The following is a 22,545-nucleotide window of genomic DNA, read 5'->3' as shown; positions in this document are numbered from 1 at the left end:
GTACGAATTCACGTTGATGCGTACACGTTACCGTTACACGTCAATGTTTTAAATTTTAATTTTGAAAACCCATCTCGCCGTTATGAGATATTCATTCATTCGTTAAGAGTTTTTATACGTGAAACTGATCCTTAAACACGTACATTATCCTCGTTGAATCAATCGCACAGAAATTTAGACTCGCAAAAATTTAATAAAACTTTTCTTAGACCTCAAACGTGCACAATACCGAATTCGCCATGTCAGATTATAATGTAGTGAATATATTAAAACAAACAACTTCCAACTACGAAGTACCCACAACATTTCTTTTCAACTCGCTGAACACGATAACATTTGACGCTGACGTCCATCAGAATTACCGCCGCTTTCCATTAAGGTAATTACTAGCGGACAAGCAATGACAAACAATTACTTTTTACCGCGTAAAGCGCAATTACCCAAACGTATAAATTGCTCTCTCGCCGGTGGTTTCCAGACATAATGGAAACCGGCGCAGAATTCGAAACGAGGACGGAATCACAACAAAACAGAAGTCCTCGCCATCTTCCGTAGAGCTTAGCTGGCCTGTCGTCTTGCTAGCTTCCTATCAATGATACCACCGCTGCTCGCAACTGTGTGACACATCCAAAGCGTTACAATTTCCTTAGAGTAATGTTACGATCCGCCAATGGATCACGTGCCGAGTGAAATATCTTCCGAGTGTAGTGACAGTTATTAATACTGAATGTCACTTTTCCCCGAATCACCGACAGCCATCATGACCAAACCAAAGCCGACCAAACAGCAATCAGAGCAGACAGCTTTTCACGCACTTCAGCTCTCGAAATAAGCGCTGCAATCAAAGGCTTACAATAATCTTTTTTGGTCACTACTTATCTACTTGGAGATAGAGTACGTGATGAAGTACATGAACAAATAAAACAACTATTGCCAGGAACAAAATGTTAAACATTTTGAGATACAAGTAAAAAAGCATACGACAAATTGGTTCACGTCTTTCGTCCTCAAATAATCGTACAACGTATTCTAAATGGTATCTAAGCTACACTCTAAGCGCCTCTTTTAAATTTTAATGGAACTTTTAGAAATGTGTGGCTATCCAAGGTCGAATTTATGACGTGGGAATAAAATGACTATGAAACAAAAAATCCTGCATAATAACCAGCTGAACATGATTCAGTGCGTTGAGTCCTCCACAGTTTTCGCAATTGCCAAATGCATCGTACCGTGCATCTACTCTAAATCTACGAATTCGTGCCACTTGTCATCGTATAGTTTGACCTCCTAAGCTATAGGTTCAGCTGTTGATTTGCATACGACCGTACCCCGTTTGCCGTATATATTCGTACACCCGAACTACAAGCGCATACCGTTTGCTGGGAAGCTGAATGCACGCTGCTATCGGAGGCTTTTTGCTCTCTGCTTTTCTATGCCTGCAAACCGGAAAAAAGCACAACGCAAACATCACTGAAACAAAAACATCAAACAATTCATTTGAATAAAATATCATGACATGTACTGAACTGAGATGCATTTTTTTTTACTTTTTCATTATAATGGAAATTTTTCGGTTTTATGTGCATGCAAGAGCACAACTACGAGTCCCCTATCGTACCGAACGGTCATTCACGGTGCAATTTGCACAGCACTTGCAACCCACAGTGAACGAGAATATTAGGATGGCTGGGATGAGGTGAAAATTCACGGAAGACATAGCTTCATAAATGATAATCATGATGCTATCTTGCAGTCGTTTAATTTTTGTTGCTTTCTGGCACACACACAAGGAGGAAATCAACGTTACATGTTTGACTCTGCAGGAAGGAAAGTAATATTGGAACAACATAAATTGTTGGATGTTTTAACGTCATCTAATTTGTACCAGGCGTCTATCATGAATTCAGTGAAGAGTGTAAAATAAATGTAACTAACGTGGATATATTGCGCGGTAAAAATACAATTAATTTAGATCCACTGCCTTGATCTAATAATCGAATTATTCGAAAGATCTTACTTATCTGAACCCCTACTCCAACTCGGTTTTTTGGAAGCAAATATTATTCTGTTCACCTCAAATGAATGTGGACGTCTTTAGATGCACTCGGCTTACCTGAAAAAAGAAATAAAAATCCAAATTAAACTAGTATGTATCTAGATTTATCAGGTAAAGAAAGCTGAGGTATTGCGGATTAGAGTTGAAAACAATTTAAAAAAATTAAACAGTGTGAAAAAATGCTGCGAAATAATTGCAGCCCCCTATGATTAATTTTTAAAATTGAAACCTGTGCGTGTAGAAGTAAAAATTATCCTGATATGGATACTCCCGTAAGAGCGTGTACCCAACATGACGACTCTTACCACTTGCGCTGAATATCATTCGTAACTATTTCAAATTAGTAAATTTCTTCGTTCGTGAACGATATTTTTGCGTTAGTTAGATTTGATAAATTTCGTACCTAAATCGATTTAAAAAAGAGGTTGGTAAACGGTTGGGCAGTGTGTACCTGCAGTAACCCGTACCCGTACTATTTTGCTCAAAATAGATCCCAGTATGGTCCAAAGCATACCCCCAGCAACTTTTAACCCTATCTTCACGCGACTGGGATCCTGGCAACCAAAGGAAGAATGGTGACTCGGTGGTAACTTGATTGTATGCGTATAAGACGGCAGCCCCGTCGTGACACTGAGCATCGTTGCCCTAGTAAGGTAGATTGCAAACAATCTAGAGAATAATGCAAATCAGAACAATCGTTAGAGACCTAGGCACACTAAAAAGGAAAACGATTGGAAATTTGGCACTTGGAATGTTAGGATTCTGCTCAAACCGGCACGCCGGGTCTCTTGGAATGGGAGCTGGGAAGGCAAAAATGCGCGTTGGTAAAAAAACGGAGAATATTAATTCCGGGCGGTAGATTCGACCGCGGGGCATCAAATGGTGAGTTAACAACCTGGAAGGAGCGTCAAACATGATTCGATCCTCACAAGCTCCTATATCAGACCTCCACGAGTCATATGATTACACTAGACTGCTGGTTGAAACATGGATACAACTGATTGATGTTGCCTGGGCAATGTTGTCATCCGACAATAGCTAAGTTGGAAGGTGCGACGCGATCATTGGCGCATAAACCATATTCCGGCGGTAGAGGAAATGCTTCGCTGCGGCTCGAAACAGCGTCTGATCTTCATGTTAGGGGCGGCTGATCAACGTCCTGGTGGCAGCGTGGGACTCTAAACTGAGCTGACACGATGGTCCCTGGGCGAGACAGGGGGTTGGGGAAGGCTCAACGAGCCACCCCGGAAAACAACATGTTACAAACAACGTAAGAGATTTTTTTTCTCTGTGTGGACTCATTACTGCGACCAGAGATTAGATCTATTGTGATATTGCCCAGGTGTTTTCTGCACTCCGCACTAGGGTTTGCAATCCCGGAAACAATTTCCCAGGAATTACCTTTTCCCGGGATTCCTGGATCCCGGGAAAAGAAATCTTGATTCCCGGGATCCCGGGATTCCCGAGCCCCTCGAAAAATTTTCCATAAAATATTGCAATAAAACTAAATATCGTATCAAAACGCAAAACTACGTTTTAAAAGTTTAAAGCAGCTTCAAGGTGTGCATTATATAAGCAAATATTTGCTTGAAATGACGATCAACATTTGCTTGCCGTGTAATATGAAATTATTTGCTTAAATTATTTGTCATAAATATATACTGTCTTATTCAGTAAACGAAAAATTAAGCAAATATTTGCTTCGTCTAATGTCCTTTTTCGCTAGTTAGTTCACTACTAAGATAGTTGCTTGAATTTTTTCTTGGTTTATCGACAACAATTTTTGAAATCTGTAAATTGATAAAAAATTAAAACCCTTAAATCAATGCGACCAGAAATAAATAAATTAATAAAACTCAGTAAGTGCAACTCGGTTCGTGGCCGCGATAACACATTAATTACGTAGGCATTCAAAAGCTCTAAAACCTGCCTGCCTAACATCAGCTTTATCTTCAACAAACTAAAGGTATTGTACACTTCAGTTTTTGATGAAATGTGGCAAGAGCTGGAATCGGTGATTCAGAAGTATTTTAGGAATCAGACACCAGCGGTTATTCAGCGATCTTAAGCAAAATTTTACAGAAAGAAATTACATTATTTGGGCTTGACGAAAAATTGTCAGCGGATCAGAAGCGATTGTTCGACGGCATAAAAACCCTGAAACCTACTCTTCTAACATTTGCGATAAAAATCGATCATGAATTTCTGAACTTGAGCTTGAATAAGTTTTGTTCTTTAATTCGTGAACGATTGTTTGATATCTTCATAAACAAACTATATTTGATATCTTGTTTTTGCTAAGAATTTTTTCCTTTCCCGGTTCCCGGGAATTCCCGGGAAATTCGATTTTTCATTCCCGTTTCCGTGGAAATCAATTCCCGGGAATAGTGCAAACCCTACTTCGCACTTCATATTATTAGCAGTATCACAATTGAAGTAAGTGATACGCTGATCATTCATATCCGTGCTTGTGTGTAAGTTATACCTTTCCGTTTCAAGCTTACTCTGCTCTACTATACCGAGCCTCTGTCCATCCTAACAATATCGCCTAACTACAATTCCCTGGAGAGAACTTTCATATGTTACTCACACCAGTTTTATTATAATAGGGACTTATTTTTGTTAGAAGGAGAGTCAACAGAGCACAGTGGGGAATCGCTGGCCATCAGCCAAAAAATTTTTTTTTCGTTAGCTGTGTCATAATATTTTTCCTTTATTGCTATAACATTCAAGTGTCTAAATCCAAAATTTGGGCGCAATATCATGAAATTTAAATTTTTTATGACTTTTCAAAGCTTGGCGAACTGGCGTTTTTTGTCTTTTTTTTTGAAAAAAGATACATTACTTTGGAACGCTCTGTAGCTTCAATGATAGCTTGGATTTTTTCGACGTCAAAGGAAAAGTTGTTGTAAATATTGTGCAAAACAAACTCTTTTCATTAGATATTGTAAAATTTGGTTATAGTAGGCCTGACACCAAAAAAAAATTTAAAAAAATGTGATTTTTTGTAGAAAAGTAGATTAAAAGTTTAGTTGCCGCAGTTTGCCACGGTTGTGACTACATTCAAAATTTAGGTAAAAACGTAAGCTTTCAAATGCATACTGTCCGCTGCTGCGCAAAACTGCGCAAATTGTCATTTTAGTGAAAAAAGCGATAACAGATTTTGTTAGTTTTTATTTTTAAAGTTGAAATTTCATCCAGGATTAACTTTAATCATAACCATGATACCCCATTAATGGAAATTTATGATATCGTACTCAATCCGTAAGGATGAAATATAAATTTGGGCAAAAATCACAAAATTTATCAATGAAAAGTTATAAAATAAGTGTTAAACAAGAAAACAGTTAACAAATCTTTATGAAATTTTAATTATGTCAAACTTTATAATTTTCTGCAAATTTGAAACAACATTAAAAACATTCAGCCCTTTTCAATTTATGATCATGAATTTCGCTAAACTGATTGAAGTGTCAAATACTAGCAGCAAATTCATACCATCAAACTCCGGCTAACAATAGCCCGTTCGAAGATTGCTTTTGCTTCGCACTAGTTTGCACACAAAAGTTAAGCACACATTTTAATTTATGAGAAAAAAAACAAAGAACATTCGTCGCCCTCCGCATCTTTTCGGATTCATTTAGAACGTTGTGTCATTCCAGTGTCTTGGTTTACAAATTCATAAATTCGTTAGATTTTATTATGGAGCCTTCAACTTCAGTGGCACCACCTAATTCAATGTTTAGTAAGTTGTCAAATCATGGTTTTACACATGTATTTAAATGTCCTCTTTCAACCATAGAAACCGGATTAAAAAGACAACATATATATAAAACAATGAAAAATCGAAAAACACTAGAATAAATGCAAATTGCAGCTAAAGAATTTTTTCCTACTGATAAGTATAATGAATTTCAAATTTTCTGGAAACAATTCAACACAAGATTCAAGCGATCACAGCGGAAGATGATGACTTTTTCAATTTGTAATTAATTTGTATTACTTATGTTGTTTTAGTTTATTTAAAAAAATATATATATTTAGGCAAAATTTGTTTAGTTCGAGGGGTCATCCATAAATTGCGTATTTTTTTTTTCAATTGGGAGGACGCCCGGTGGCACTACTTGTGGTCAAAGATCATATAATTCTATAAAAAAGGAAAAAAGTGCCAAAAATATTTAAAATTGGGTTTCGTGCTTCATGGACGGCCCCAAACGAAAAATGGATGCCAAATTCGTGTTCAGCGCCCCAAAATCATGTAAATACCAAGTTTTTGTCGCATTTATCGACACTTTTTTTGCTTGGCCAGCCTTTGTATGGAGTCGCCCCACTGTGCAGAGGTATTGTAGGATTCAAATTGGGGGAAGGGTACGTGGTGGGAGCCTGAGAATGAACCCATGCTAAAGTCCATTGACAACCAAATGGCCTGATTCTACTAAGATGCGAACCCACGACCACCCACTTACCGAAGCAGACTTTGTAACCTTGCGACTACTGAGCTCCCAACGTAAGAGATAATACGGATCGGAACAATCGACATGGACCTATGCAACGAAATAACGACTACGATTGGAAACTTGGGACATGGAACTGCAAATCGCTCTGCTTTCCAGGATGCGACAGGATAATCTACGACGAGCTACATCCACGCAACTTCGAAGTCGTAGCGCTGCAGGAACTTTGTTGGACAGGACAGAAGGTATGGAAAAGCGGGCACCGGGCGGCTACTTTCTACCAGAGTTGTGGCACCACCAGCGAGGTTGGACCCGGCTTCATACTAGGCAAGATGCGCCAACGCGTGATGAGGTGGCAGCTGGTCAACGCAAGGAAGTGCAAGTTAAGGATAAAGGGCCGGTTCTTCAACTACAGCATCATCAACGTGCACTGCCCACATGAAGGAAGACCCGACGACGAGAAGAAAGCATTCTACGCGCAGCTGGAGCAGGTCTACGATAGCTGCCCGCGACGGGACGTGAAAATCGTCATTGGGGACATGAATGCTAAGGTAGGACGGGAGGCACTGTACAGACCGGTAATCGGACCAGATAGCCTGCATGCCGTGTCTAATGATAACGGCCATCGGTGCGTAAACTTTGCGGCCTCCCATGGTATGGTAGTCTGAAGAACCTTCTTCCCCCTTCTTTCCCCCAACGTTCGCACCTACCGCAGTGCGAATATAGATTTTGACCACTACCTAGTAGCTGTGTGCATGTGCTCAAAACTATCGACGGTGTTTAACACCCGCCGAAGTCGAAAGCTGCGACCAAACATTGAGCAACTGCAGGACGCCGAGCCTGCACAGTAATACGCGCAGCTGTAGGAGGCAGAGCTACCCACGGAAGAGCAGCTTGGCGCAGCTAACCTTGAAGATGGCTGGAGGATCATCCGATCCGCCATAGGTAGCACTGCTGTAGCGCTACTAGGTACAAGGGCCCCGAATCCTAGAAATGACTGGTTTGACAGCGAATGCAAACGGTTAGTCGAGGAGAAGAATGCAGCACGGGCGAGAATGCTGCAACACCGTACGAGAGCGAACGTGGAACGATACCGACAGACACGGAACAGCTAAAACTCTGTCCTCCGTAGGAAGAAGCTAGAGGACCGAGATCGCGTAGCGATGGAAGAGCTGTACCAAGCTAACGACACTCGGATGAACGGCGATGCAGTAGAGCGCGAGGAAAGTGAAAAAACGCTTCCTCACCCCGCGCCTACATTTTTGGCCAAATCGTTACACCATGTTCTACGCATCATGGTCAATGTGGTAGAAGCGCCCGCGGTCGGATCAATCGCCCGGAATTAAAGTTCTCCGGTTTTAGGCTAACGCACCTCTTGTATGGCTGATACCTACACTTTTGTCTTCTGTAGCTCTCTGGCCAAGATTCCTGCGCATGCCGGTTTGAGCAGAATCCAAACATCCCAAGGGCCAAGTCCTGTTATACGCTACTCAGAATAATTTCGTAAAAAAAAACTTAGCTTGGGAATTTTTCCTCAAAACCACAAAACCGGTCGAAAAGTCGAGAGCGAGCGCCTGTATAGTGCAATTCATCAGATTATTCGAAATTGCCCTGATGGTATGGCCTGGGTTAAAGCTACCTACGAACTAATTGGAAGGACTCATATGTCCTATCCAGCTGCTGAGAAGTACTGTCTTTTCGTGACAGCGAATTTTAAACAAATTCGGCCCTCATCAGCTCTCAGTACTGCTCATACGTTCAGTACACAGGCCGACAACCACTGACGACAACGCACACTTGCAATGCCAAACAAGCTGTATTTTTCATTTCCTTGTGTCTGTGGTTCTTCCAAACTGTTTCTAATGACAGCCTTCACAGCGTAACATCCTTCGACAAAAATCCGAGCGGGCTTTCAGGTGTTTATGATTCACGAGAACAAGGCCGATGCTATAGTGAAGGTGAGGCGGTGTGGAAACGTGTTTTTTCGCGTGAGGAATAATATCAACGGCGGAAAAATAGATGAAACGGTTTGCTTCGTATACATTATGGCACACGCCGTGTCAGAAACGGAATATTATGCAACTTTAATGCACCTCGGGTTTTTCTTCACCAAAAGGTAGTTTAGGGTCTAAGCTTTCAAATGAAAGTGGTTTTAAAATATGTTATCGGGAAAACTTGAAAAAAATGAGTTTGAGTTTTTATTCAATGTTTTGACCATTTTTGTCCATTTATAAAGACGATAGGAACATTTAAATATATGGTATGGTAACGATATAAACAATGTGTGTGTATATTGTTACCGTTTACACATTTTACCCCATATACCACATACGAGCAACCAGCGAGAAACAAGGCATACTGCTGTTCGGTATGATAGGCTTGTTAGTACTAAAATTTAATGTCGTCATCAATGTCTGAATTCCCGTCATATATGTTTAATGATCATTAGATAAGGTATGTTAGGAGGTAGTATTAAAAAAAAGGCATGATAATTATTTATGTACGGTCTAAGATTAGCTTAAGGATAAATTGAATGTTTGTTAACACACTAGACACAAAACACTCTTGAAACATTGCTGGATTGGGAAACCGGAAACGCTGTTGGATATATAGAAAGAGGAGGAAAGATACGGGTAGAAAGGGGGGTAGAAGAGGGAGGAGAGGAAAACAAAGGAATAGAGAGTATAGAAGCTACATTGGAAAGTCATTCGTTGATAGACCGTGTGAAGAGAAAGTTCCAATCGAAGTAAAGAAGTTTTTCGTACGAATCCAAGTGGAGAAAAAAATTAAAATAGCTACGTTAGCCTAACTGGTGAATCAGGTAGGAACAAATAAAGCAACGTAAAATCCGCCAATATACTAGCTTCTCCTCCTCCGCCCCCAACCATCAGGACCCATTATTGGAGGATTTTTGCCATATCTATCCGCGTGGCTAGGAAGCCAAAAGCCGTCTAGAGACTGAGCCAACTCAGTTCCCGGGGTAGTGTGCCCATTCGAATTCACTCCTGTACGACGAAGCAGCTCCGAGACCCAGTGAGGAACGACCAAGAGCCACCACGACGTAGTTTTCCCAACCCAACCAGATCCAGCATCAGCCGGCCGGCACAGCGCATTTTTACACACCATACACTCACACAACGTAAGTCAGAATAAAATAATAGCTATAGACGACCGTATTTGGCTTCCGATTGGTGTCACATGTCCCAAAGCCGACCTTGAGCCTCCGAAACTCACGCTCGTGCTAGCCATCAAAAGAGGCCTTTGGAGCCCAGCCCCGGATAGTCCCCAGAGGTACGACCAGGGACTGGGGTGATTTGAGCTGGTCCTTCCGACCGTAGAGAGATAGCAAATGGCGCCCAACTAAAAGACAAAACCGATCAGAAGTCCAAAGAGTGCCTTAGATAGGGAAAATAAGCTAGGAATCGCTAAATTTGCTCAAAGTGGTGAAAGGTAACGTGGGTCACCGCTAATACGAGAACACGTTTTTTCACGGAATTTATTTGAGAATAATTTTGCTTACTAGTGCGCGTACATCCTCAAAAGTAAGCCAGCTAAGTTTGTTAATTCACCAAATAGCGGGGAATTACTGTCGTGTGATATTATAAAAGAAGAAGATTTTTTTAATGGGTCTTGATTCAACCTTGTAATCGAAACATAGTGAATGTATTTATCCTGATGAAGTTTTATTCAAATTCCTTCATGAAAATAAAATAAAAAAACTTACCGTTCACTCAAGCGTTTTCCATCAATTCATTCAAACCAGTTGTATGCCACAATGAACATACAGGCGTTATATAGGAATTTAAATGTTTCACAGTTGTCGACAGATGAAGTAGAACATGAACTACTTATACGGAATGTATCATTTTCAATGAATGAACATGAGAGCGTTAAGAGAAGGAGATTAAAGGATCGAATGAAGCAGGAAAAAGACTCACATAGTATTGCAGTTACGTATTCGCCGACCTGGAAAGAGGTGACGACGGAAATTTCAATTATATACTCAAAATCGTTAGTAATAAAAAATTTGTTAGACAATCCAAAAACCGATGAACGTCAGAGAGAAAAGTTAAGAACCCGTTTGATACACTACAGAGTTAGAACATATTTACTCTCGTGTGCTCGAGAAGCCCAAAGGCATTTGCCTGAAATTCAAAATATTAGTAAGAAAATTGCTCAGACTTTTTCAGAGCATTTCCCAGATATTATAGATGTGGGAGATGATGAGTTAACGAGACCAGATGAGCTGGAAAGCGACCTAAGTAAAGCCATCGAAAAAGTAAGAAGTGAAATTGAAAATTTAAAGGACTCTGCTTGCGAAAAAAGGGGGGTAGAAGAAGCCGAAGAAATTCATGGTGATGTAAGAGAAGAAACATTAGAAAGTAGAAAGCAAGAAATGGAATCAGCAGATTCTGGATCTAAAGATATACTACAAAAACTATCGGAATATGAAAAAGAAAATAAGGAAATACCTGCCGATCTGATACTACATTTAAAAGCGTTTGTGACACAAACTACAGAGCAACAGAGAAAACACCATGAAAGAGAAATTCAGATGCAAGAAAGAATGTTAACGGAAGCCAGGGAAAATTTGAAAAGACAAGAAATATTGAAGAAATTACTTAAAAATCTTAATGAACAAATGAAAATCAGTGTACAGGAACCAAAATTAGATTTTCCTGAGCCGCTGAAAATAGAGATAGACAGAAAGGAAAATTATACAATTGATTCTAAGAAAAAGCAAGAATCTAAGATAGAAAAAGTCAATGTCCCGGTTGATGAAAGTTCGGAGAGTTCAGAAACAAATTCACGAAATCAATTTGAAATGCTAGGAAAAACGAGAAAACCTGAAACTTCAAAATACAGAAAATTTAAAAGAAATAAGCAGAAGTACATAAGCTCGTCTGGAACATCTGATGAAAGCTCATCATTTGAAGGCTCAGCATCGAGCTTTTCGTCACTAACAGACTCTTCTGATTCATAAGAAGCGAACCGAAAAATGAAAAAGAAACACAGAAAGAGAAGTAGAAATCGTAAATCTTTGAAAAGAGTACCTATTTTGGAATGGAAATTAAAATACGATGGCAAAGATAATGGTCGAAAGCTTACTGAGTTTTTTAGAGAAATAAAGTTGAGGAGCATGGCAGAGAAAATTTCAGACCGTGAGCTTTTCCGAAGTGGAATTCACTTATTTACAGGAAAAGCCAAAGATTGGTACATTGAGGCAATGGAAAACCGAGAGTTCTACAAATGGTCGCAGTTAAAAAGGAACTGAAACGAGAGTTTCTTCCTCCGGATCTCGATTTTCAACTTGAGATCCAAACTACTAATCGCATACAAGCGCGCAACGAAAAATTTGGAGATTGTTTTCACGATATGAATAAATTTTTTCAGTCTATGACTCGGCCGATTTCAGATCGAAGGAAATTCGAAATCATTTGGAGAAATATGCGCTGTGACTATAAAAATGCAATGGTGGGTAAAAGAATTAAATCGCTTTCCCAACTAAAAAAATTTGGTAGACTCGTTGACGAAAATTATTGGAATAGGTTCCAAAGGTCGTTCGAGAACAATTATAAACCTCGTCCTAGTCAGATTGAGGAAATTACTTTTGACGAGGAGAATAATTTTAAAAGCCCTCCAAACAAATTTAAGCAACACAAGAATGACCAGAAGGGCGATCTAAAAGTAAAAGAAAGCCCAGATAAAAGTAAGGGAAAACATGTGATTACCGAGGATGCTATGGAAGGCTCTAGCAAAGGTACTTTACAACAGCTGATCAACCAGTACAAACGTCCACCGATAGGGACTTGTTATAACTGTAAAGAAGCAGGTCATCATTACAGAGAATGCTCTCAACCAAATCGCAAATTTTGTCGTATTTGTGGTTTCCCGGAGGTGCTCACTAAAACTTGTCCCAACTGTCCAAAAAACGAGGAGAACTCAGCTTGATGGGGGAAGCTGATACCAAATTCTCAATACCCCCTAATAAGACAAATGTCACGACAAATTTACTGCATAATGGCTTCGAGCCAGTTTCAGATGCAGAATATACAACAGATCACGACGTTGAAGAACTTTTAGTACATATTGACGGAGATGCACGTCCATATATAAAAGTTGATATTCTCGGAAAAGAGATCATCGGTCTTTTAGACAGCGGTGCTCAACGAACGGTTCTCGGAATTGGTTCAGAACAACTGCTTAAAGATTTGAAGTTAAAAGTTTATCCGTCAAATATTTCTTTGAAAACTGCCTCTGGTTCGAGATTAGAAATCCTTGGTTACGCTAACGTACCTATTACTTTCAATGAACAATGTCACATTATTTCAGCTCTGGTTGCTCCAAAGCTACCACGCAAACTAATATTGGGCTACGAAGATTTTTGGCAAGCTTTCAATTTGCAACCTTTAGTTCCGATTGAAACACATGAACTGAGCATTATTTACGAAGAAAGTGAGGAGACACATGAGCGACATCTCACTGAAGAACAGAGAGCACAACTAGAGGAGGTGAAGGGTATGTTTAAAGTAGCAGTGGATGGGGAAGTATTAGATATTACACCAATGATATCGCACAAAATCGAACTGAAAGAGGAGTATCAAAAGTCTCCTCCAATAAGAATTATTCCCTACCCGACATCTCCTGAGATGCAAAAGAAGTAATTGAAAAGAGTAAAAGCGAATGGTCTTAAAGTACAGTACCCGTAATAAAGCCAACAGGGGAAGTACGCTTATATTTAGACGCGAGACGTTTAAATGAGCGAACAAAAACGGACGCCTATCCACTCCCACACCAAGACCGTATACTTAGTCGGTTGGGTTCAAGCAAATATTTGTCTACCATTAACCTGACCAAAGCATTTTTACAAATACCGCTTGGTCCCAGCTCTCAAAAATATACGGCCTTCTCGGTGCTCGGGAGAGGATTGTTTCAATTCACCAGGTTACCCTTCGGACTCGTCAACAGTGCGGCCACATTAGCTAGACTGATGGATGAGGTCCTAGGGTATGGTGAATTGGAACCAAACGTTTTCGTTTATCTCGACGACATAGTCGTGGTAAGCGAAACGTTCGAGGCGAATCTCCAAGCTCTTAAAGACGTTGCAAATCGTTTAAAAAGGGCAAACCTATCAATTAACATAGAGAAGTCTAAGTTTTGTGTGGGTGAAATTGCCTATCTCGGTTACATACTATCAGCCGATGGCCTAAGGCCAAACCCGGAAAGGATTGAGGCGATTGTCAATTACGAACGGCCGTCGTCGATCAGATCCCTCCGTCGGTTCCTTGGCATGTCAAATTATTACAGGCGATTTATACCACAATTCAGTGAATTTACAAACCCTTTAACAAACCTCTTGCGAAATAAACCTAAAACGATTAAATGGAATGATTTAGCGAAGCAATCCTTCATTCGAATAAAAGAATGCTTGATAAGTGCTCCAGTCTCATCAAATCCGAATTTTAGCTTACCATTTCAAATTCAGAGCGACGCAAGTGATACAGCGGTTGCAGCGATCCTTGTCCAAGAGCATGATGACGGGGAACGAGTAGTGGCATATTTTTCCCAAAAGCTCTCTCCGGCCCAGCAAGCTTATGCTGCGTCAGAGAAAGAAGGGCTAGCGGTAATATTAGCCATCAATAAGTTTCGTCCTTATATTGAGGGTACACATTTTGTCGTCGTGACCGATGCATCAGCTCTGACGCATATTATGCGAGGCAAATGGAGATCATCATCCAGATTAAGTCGCTGGAGTATTGAGCTGCAGGCATATGACCTGGAAATTCGTCACCGACGCGGGAAAAACAATATAATTCCAGATGCACTCTCTCGTGCTGTTGAGGAATCGAGGTGGAGAAGACACCGGACGGCTGGTATTCCACTCTCTATAATAACGTCAAAAATTCACCTGATGAACACCTGGATTTAAAAATAGAGAATAATACTTTATATAAATTCATTCCTACTAAAACGGAAACGCTCGATTACTGCTTCGAGTGGAAAATATGTTTGCCAGTGGAGGCGAGAGAGAAGGTTTTGAAAACTGAGCATGAGGGGGGGGTTTCATATCGGTTATGAAAAATTATTAGAGAAAGTGCGGCGGAAATATTTTTGGCCGAAAATGGCAGCAAACGTGCGTAGTTTTGTGGATCACTGCACGACTTGTAAAGAGTGCAAGCCCGCAAATATTTCTCAACATCTCGAAATGGGAAAACGGAGAATTACTACAAAACCGTTCCAGGTATTAGCCATTGATTTTCTTCAATCGCTTCCACGGTCCAAAACGGGTAACGCGCATTTACTTGTTTTGATGGACATTTTTTCAAAGTGGACAATGTTATTTCCAATGAAGAAAATTAGCACAGAGTTAGTGGTCAAAACCATGCAGGAACAGTGGTTCCGCAGATATTCGGTACCGGAAATTGTGATATCCGACAATGCTAGCTGTTTCTGGAGCAGAAAGTTCAAAGAATTTTTAAATAGTTATGGTATTGTTCACTGGGCCAATGCACGGCATCATAGCCAGTCCAATCCTGTAAAACGGTTAAACAGAAACATAAATGCCTGTATTCGAGCTTACGTTAAGTCGGATCAAAGAGCATGGGACACTAAAATCTCAGATGTTGAGTATACTCTCAACAATACGATACACTCAGCGACCGGGCTCTCGCCGTATCGGATACTGTTCGGGCACGAGATCGTCTCTGACGGAAATGAAGATCGACACGATGTAACCACAAGAGATCTCACGGAACAGGAACGAGCAGTGAAAAAGTTGACAGTCGATAGAAAAGTTTATGCGACGATTCTGACAAATTTGAAGCGAGCTCATGAAAAAAGCTCAAACAATTATAACCTTCGCTTCAGGAAACCAGCTCCGGTTTACACAGTTGGTCAGCGGGTTTATCGACGAAATTTTCGGCAGTCATCAGCCAGAGACAACATTAATGCGAAGTTTTGTCCCGCATATGTACCATGCACAATTATTTCCAGGCGGGGAACGAATTGCTATGAGCTGCAAGACGAAACGGGAAAGAATATTGGAATATTTTCCGCTTCCGACCTTAAACCGGGAATACCGGAATGAAATCACTTTTGCTTTCATGTAAACGGAACTGTTTGTGTGTGTTATTATTAAAAAAAAAAAGAGAAAAATCCGTAAAAGTCCAATTGAGGTTACGTCCAAAGTCACAGTCAAAGTCGTAGAGTAGTTAATAAGTCTTGAAGTGAAGGGAGTACAAATGTTATGTCATGGTCTGTCTATATTAGGTTTTCATATGTTTCGTCCGGTTCACCGTAAATAACCATAAATTTTCTCCAGGAAAGTAATTTGCGATTTCGGGAGGAAAACTGACAAAAAAAAAATAACCAATAAAATCGACACCCGAATCTCGCGTAGCAGATGTATTAACCGGTTTACTCTGCGTTACAATAATCTAGGAAAAGATACACGCGTCAAACACAAAAAACTAAGCAAATCATACCACCTCACTGCTTTCTTCACACAATCAGTATTTCAATTTATTACTGCTATATAAATGTCAGTAACAAGAATTCACTTAGCCAGTCCAAGCCACTTGTTAGCCATGACAGTCCACATTTGAGTAATAGCTTCATTTGATAGAATCTCACCGAAGTGGATCAGGAGAGATCGAATCACTCTCACTGAACATGGGGAAATTGTTTAGATTGAGGAGAAGAGATAAGATCGATTAAAGAGATCCGCGAAAGGGTAAACGTCAGCAAATGATTCATTTTTGTATAAGCGAAATTCACTATTTGGTAAATTGACGTTTAGATGATTCCTTTTGAGGAATATCGAAAGCTTGAAAGAAGCAGCTCAACCCTGGGCACGATTAATCTGAAATAAATGTTGGACAAAAATAAATTAACTTCGATCAATTTATTTTTGTAGAGAGGGTGTGGGGTAGTGTTACCGTTTACACATTTTACCCCATATACCACATACGAGCAACCAGCGAGAAACAAGGCATACTGCTGTTCGGTATGATGGGCTTGTTAGTACTAAAATTTGATGTCGTCATCAATGTCTGAATTCCCGTCATATATGTTTAATGATCATTAGATATATATGTTTAATGATCATTAGATAAGGTATGTTAGGAGGTAGTTTTAAAAAAAAGGCATGATAATTATTTATGTACGGTCTAAGATTAGCTTAAGGATAAATTAAATGTTTGTTAACACACTAGACACAAAACACTCTTGAAACATTGCTGGATTGGGAAACCGGAAACGCTGTTGAATATATAGAAAGAGGAGGAAAGATACGGGTAGAAAGGGGGGTAGAAGAGGGAGGAGAGGAAAACTAAGGAATAGAGAGTATAGAAGCTACATTGGAAAGTCATTCGTTGATAGACCGTGTGAAGAGAAAGTTCCAATCGAAGTAAAGAAGTTTTTCGTACGAATCCAAGTGGAGGAAAATATTAAAATAACTACGTTAGCCTAACTGGTGAATCAGGTAGGAACAAATAAAGCAACGTAAAATCCGCCAATATACTAGCTTCTCCTCCTCCGCCCCCAACCATCAGGACCCATTATTGGAGGATTTTTGCCATATCTATCCGCGTGGCTAGGAAGCCAAAAGCCGTCTAGAGACTGAGCCAACTCAGTTCCCGGGGTAGTGTGCCCATTCGAATTCACTCCTGTACGACGAAGCAGCTCCGAGACCCAGTGAGGAACGACCAAGAGCCACCACGACGTAGTTTCCCTAACCCAACCAGATCCAGCATCAGCCGGCCGGCACAGCGCATTTTTACACACCATACACTCACACAAACGTAAGTCAGAATAAAATAATAACTATAGACGATCGTATGTCACATGTCCCAAAGCCGACCTTGAGCCTCCGAAACTCACGCTCGTGCTAGCCATCAAAAGAGGCCTTTGGAGCCCAGCCCCGGATAGTCCCCAGAGGTACGTCCAGGGACTGGGGTGATTTGAGCTGGTCCTTCCGACCGTAGAGAGATAACAATATGTGTGTGTGTGTGTGTGAGAGAGAGAGAGAGGGGGGGGAGAGAGAGAGAGAGAGAGAGAGAGAGAGAGAGAGAGAGAGAGAGAGAGGGGAGGGACCTGTACAATGTAGTAGTATGTATAATACGGAATTTATCGATAAGAAGAAAATACAAAATGTTTATGATAATATTTTTTTCTTGTGGTTTCATACGTAGCTGCTGTTACAAGCGACGACTGCCTTGAGAATATTCTGTTGATTCCTAGACCTTAGTAACACCTGCATCATCGTTTTCGAAAAAAATGAAAAGAAAAGGTTATAAATAAGTCACAAATAAGTTACTAGGAAAACTTTAAGTTTTAATTCACTCGCATTAAATTTTTAAATCTGAATGATGTTTTAAATCGGACTGATTAGTTAAAGTTGAACTGATTTATAACATGTTTATAACCAGCTTTTTTCTTTAGCGTATGAAAGAAACAACAGTGTTGAATATTCGTTTGGCAGCAAAACGTATAGTGGAGACAAAATTGAAAAATGGCCGCAACAATTGTAGTTCAGTTTTAAATCAGTTGTAAATGTGATTTGATGGTGTGAACTAATTCCGATTTTTTAAAACAACATACTTTTTGAATGATTATCTTATGGTGTACGATCTCTAATTCTATTCTGTCAATATTTTTCGATAAAATTTCAAACACTTTCTAAAGGTCACATTATGACTATTTCACATTCAACTTTCCTTATCTCTAAAAATATGCAGAGATGCTTAGGGTAGTAACACACATACAAAGTTTCATCGAGTTTTGATAGGGTGCTGCCCAAGGATGGAAAAACTCGTATCGCATAACAATCATTCGGGTATCATTTCTGAACGTGCTATTTATAAGCTTTCAATCCTAGCAAACCATAGCTATTAAAAGTTACACATTCTCACGCATGCAAAAGACAACTTTGAGCAAAGAAATATATGGTAGCTTTCTTTGATGATTTTGTTTCAGTATTGCCTGCTTTAGGCGGAACGGGCAACATATAGCGAGTGTTTCACGAAGAAATCGTAAACGATTTCACTCAAGTGATCGCAATGAAGGAATGTTGGTTGCTTGTAGGCGGAATTCGGCAACTTCATGTCGTGCTTTCACCGTGATATATCACCATGATTCTTGGTGATTTCAAGTATTACATGCTAATGCACCATGCTACAATTGCCGTTAGCATTGTTGACACCTGCTTGCTCCGGTAAGCAAACAATTGAACGCAATCTAACGTTCATTTGGATTCATAATTTTGTATCACTGGCGATAATATCTCAAAGATTCTCGCGATAATGTTGAATGCAAGAGAACTTGAACACAATAAATACTATCGTGTTTGAATCATTCAGTCTCCTTCTATGGTATTCGAACTCTTAGAAGCGGAAAACAATCAGCAGCGTTTCTATGGGAAACTTGTACGCGAGTGGAAATAGTTGAACTATAACTGATGAATCAAAAAACACATTTGCATGAAGTATTGCTAGTGAGTGAAAATTTCCATGCTTGGTGCTGCCAATATCTGGTCAAGTTGACGCGAAATCTTTTAAAACTTTTGCTCGAATTTTGCACTACAATTGTGTAAATTGCAACATTGGTGGAATGAGCATTGACATAGTTCGAAACCAGAATATACAATACATCATCATATACCTATGTACAAAAAATTGTGATGTGTTGCTAAACTTAGTTTTCAAGCGAAGCCGATATCATATAAACGGCTCTTGAGATGTTCGCCCATCCCAGATGACATCATCTTTTACCAAAACAACAATTAGCATTCATTGTTATTACAGAATTTAGTTACTTTGGAATTGAGCTTAAGGATGTCGTTAATCCATAGATTATTTCTGCGAAAGCTGGTTAGCTTCAGGATATCCAATAACTCCGAAGTTTTATATTACAAAATTTCATGTGGTTTGCAGCAATTAAAGACTTGGACGGTGTTCGGAACAGACTATTGAAACTATTCACCATGTCTGTGTTAAAAATGGATGAATTATTGAGTTTCTGAAAAATCATGAAAGATATCAGCAGAATATTCTCAAGGCAGTCGTCGCTTGTAACAGCAGTTACATATGAAACCACGTTTTGTATTTTTTTTCCTATCGATAAATTCCGTATTATACATACTACTTTACTGCACAGGTCACCCTCCTCTTTCTTTCTTTCTCTCTCTCTCTCTCTCTCTCTCTCTCTCTCTCACACACACACATACACACACATTGTTTATATCGTTACCATACCATATATTTCAATGTTCCTAGCGTCCCCAGAAATGGACAAAAATGGTCAAAACATTGAATAAAAGCTCAAACTTATATTATTCAAGTTTTCCCCGATAGAATATTTCAAAGCCACTTTCATTTGAAAGCTTAGACCCTAAACTACCTTTTGGTGAAGAAAAACCCGAGGTGCATTAAAGTTGCATAATATTCCGTTTCTGACACGACGTGTGGCACCGACCCAAGAAAAAGGAGAAACGAAGAAGTGCGAGTCCAATATCATCGATGACAGCCGCATCCGGTCTGCAGGCTGTCAACAGCGCTAGTCAAACCAGCAGTACATCCTCAAAATAAACAAACTAGGCTGTTGTTTTCGAGCGAACAAAATAAATGCGTAGAAATGAGTTGTCGTGAGTAAAACAAAACAGCTTCGTTGCCTGTGTAAGTTTTAGCTGTATGTGCGCTATCATGAAAAGTTTATTCATGCGGCTGTTATAATAAAAAAAAGGCCAGTCGTGAGCAGCGAAGGAAAAAAATCACCTCTAGCGATTAATGAATACATATGAAACAAGCCTAGGATGCATTGACATCGTCGTCAGTATGCGAAAAACAAAGTATCGGTACTGGTGCACTCTCTTTGCTTTCCTCTTTACGATATATTTCTATTCATTAGTGTACACAACAACACGTGGTTCTCAATGTGCACAACTCGGTATATGAAGTTATTCGTCTCTGTTACAGAGAGCGATCAGAACTTGTTATATCCTTATTCTTTTGACTCATGAATATGATTTTTTGTCAGAAAAAGAAAGAAAATGACAGTGTATGCTCTCCTACTCTCGCTTAAACTCAACCGCTGCCGAAGTAGTTCCTTCCCCCACACATTCCCTCTCACCGCACCACACCTCTGCTGCTGTTCAGGCGAGATGATTTTCTCCTGTTGCTATCCTTTATTCCCGTAACTACCGGCCTATGGAGAAACAAACGCAACGATCGAATCGCTTCTCAGAGCTGATGTAGTCTAGTCATGTGTTTGTTTTCTCCCAGAAACCTATGCACCCTATCATCATTTCATTATGGGTTGAGAGGATTCGAGTTTAGTCCCGGCCTGCACACATCGTGAGGTGCACATATGATGAATAAACGACGATTGCATCATATTCGTTCCGTTTCCATCACTCGTAAGTATAGTGTCGCACCGCAGTACTTTTGTGAAACCTGGCCCTATCTATGAGAAGGGACTTGAACTGAGGCCGTCGCAGGTTAGTGAATACCAGTGTAGCTTTAGATCGGAACGATCTGCAACGGACCAGATGTTCACTTTGAGAAAAATCCTCGAGAAGTTTCAAGAAAAGAGCTTGCAGGCACATAATCTATTTATGGACTTTAAGGCGGCATACGATTGGCAGATTATGCTTGAATATGGTTTCTCAGCAAAACTGAGTAGGGTTATACGAGCAACTTTTGACGATTTCAAATTAAGCGTCAGAACACCAGTCGAACACGTTTGTCACGTTGAATGGTCTGAAGTAAGGAACCATGTTTACGAACTTGCCTCGAAAAGTACTATGCAAACGGCTGGTGTCAGAGGAGCGGCACTATTATTATGAATTCTCATATACTTCTACGCTTCGCGCCCGACATATCATGGGTGCTAGTCGTCGAGCTGCGAAGAAGGCCTTCACGGTGAGCAGAAGGAAAGCTGCAATAATTTTACTTACCCTAAACAGTGCCAAAATGAAGTACATAGCGGCTGACAGAGAACATGGCGAAGAAACGGATTGTGGAAGCCAGTAAGGCTTATTATGAATTGCGTAGCCAGCTTAGGTACCACAGCTTACAGGTCCGTACGATATGTGTGCTCTACCGGACGCTGATTCTCCGAGTGGTGTTTTACCGACATGAATCGTGGAGTCTTCGAGTGCAAACAAGAAAATGGGCTGCGGCACGGGAGCATAAATCACGAGCTGTATGATGTCTACAAAAACGCAGATATTTGCATTCTGATGAAACACGGCAGGTCACAGATGATGTTTAACAGAGACCCGGATAGAGGCTGGAGACTTCAATGTGTTGGATGTGCGCTGTCGACGTGGATGCCCGAACAGCGGGAATGAAGGGTGACTGGAGAGGAGCAACCTGTTAAGATGTAGTTTAGATAGGAGTTAAAGATTTCTTTTTAAATTCATATTTTTTAGATTAACTACAAGTTTTTAACTATATAAAACGATTTTTGATGCATGTTAAATCTGAAATACTCATACTGAGCACAACTCTTAGTGTAGTCATTTTCGAGTTATTTTAACAAAACATGTTATTTGCTACATTTTTTGTGGTTGGAAACGTTTTTTCTGTTTTTAATCTTTGAAAACCCTGGTGTAGAAGAACATGTAAAAACTTTTATGTTGAAAAAGCATTACTCGTATTTATGTGATAATAAAAAAACGGCGGCGAGAATTCCTTTCAATTAATTATGACACTTTGAAAAATTTTAAAATGATGACAAGTCACGTTTTACTTCACTTTTTATTTTGGTAAGAATTACCTCTTAAGTAGGGTTTACGAGCTTTTCTTAACCGGTTCGACTGTTATTTCTTTTTAGATTCCACCACGACTGCCGGTTATGGAGCGTTTGTATCATAAAAACGCTGAACTTAATCATCAGTAGAACAGTGCCCGAAGAGATTACTCCGGTTGATGATTGCTACTGGCATCGTTGCATAGTTGATGATATCGCAGTCGCAGCGAGAGAAACCGTGGTGCCACGTGTCAGAAAGGTTCATTTTTGATGGTATACGAAACG

General features: G+C 40.0%; 1 protein-coding gene across 3 annotated transcripts in view; it reads right to left on the bottom strand.

Moving 5' to 3' along the window:
* The window catches only part of LOC129732571 (zwei Ig domain protein zig-8-like), an 801,587-nt gene that overhangs the window by 695,549 nt on the left and 83,493 nt on the right, over positions 1–22,545 (bottom strand). The window contains exon 2 of one of the 3 annotated variants that reach the window (XM_055693546.1): positions 2,074–2,113. The exons of the other annotated variants lie outside the window; for them this stretch is intronic. The gene's annotated coding sequence lies outside the window, so the exon portion shown is untranslated. The remainder of the gene's footprint in view (positions 1–2,073; positions 2,114–22,545) is intronic. 3 annotated transcript variants of the gene reach the window in all.

The sequence above is a fragment of the Wyeomyia smithii genome, chromosome 3 (assembly GCF_029784165.1).
Source record: "Wyeomyia smithii strain HCP4-BCI-WySm-NY-G18 chromosome 3, ASM2978416v1, whole genome shotgun sequence".
Lineage (NCBI taxonomy): Eukaryota > Metazoa > Arthropoda > Insecta > Diptera > Culicidae > Wyeomyia > Wyeomyia smithii.
Note: the sequence above shows the minus strand (reverse complement) of the source record. Positions and strands in the feature narration are given on the sequence as shown.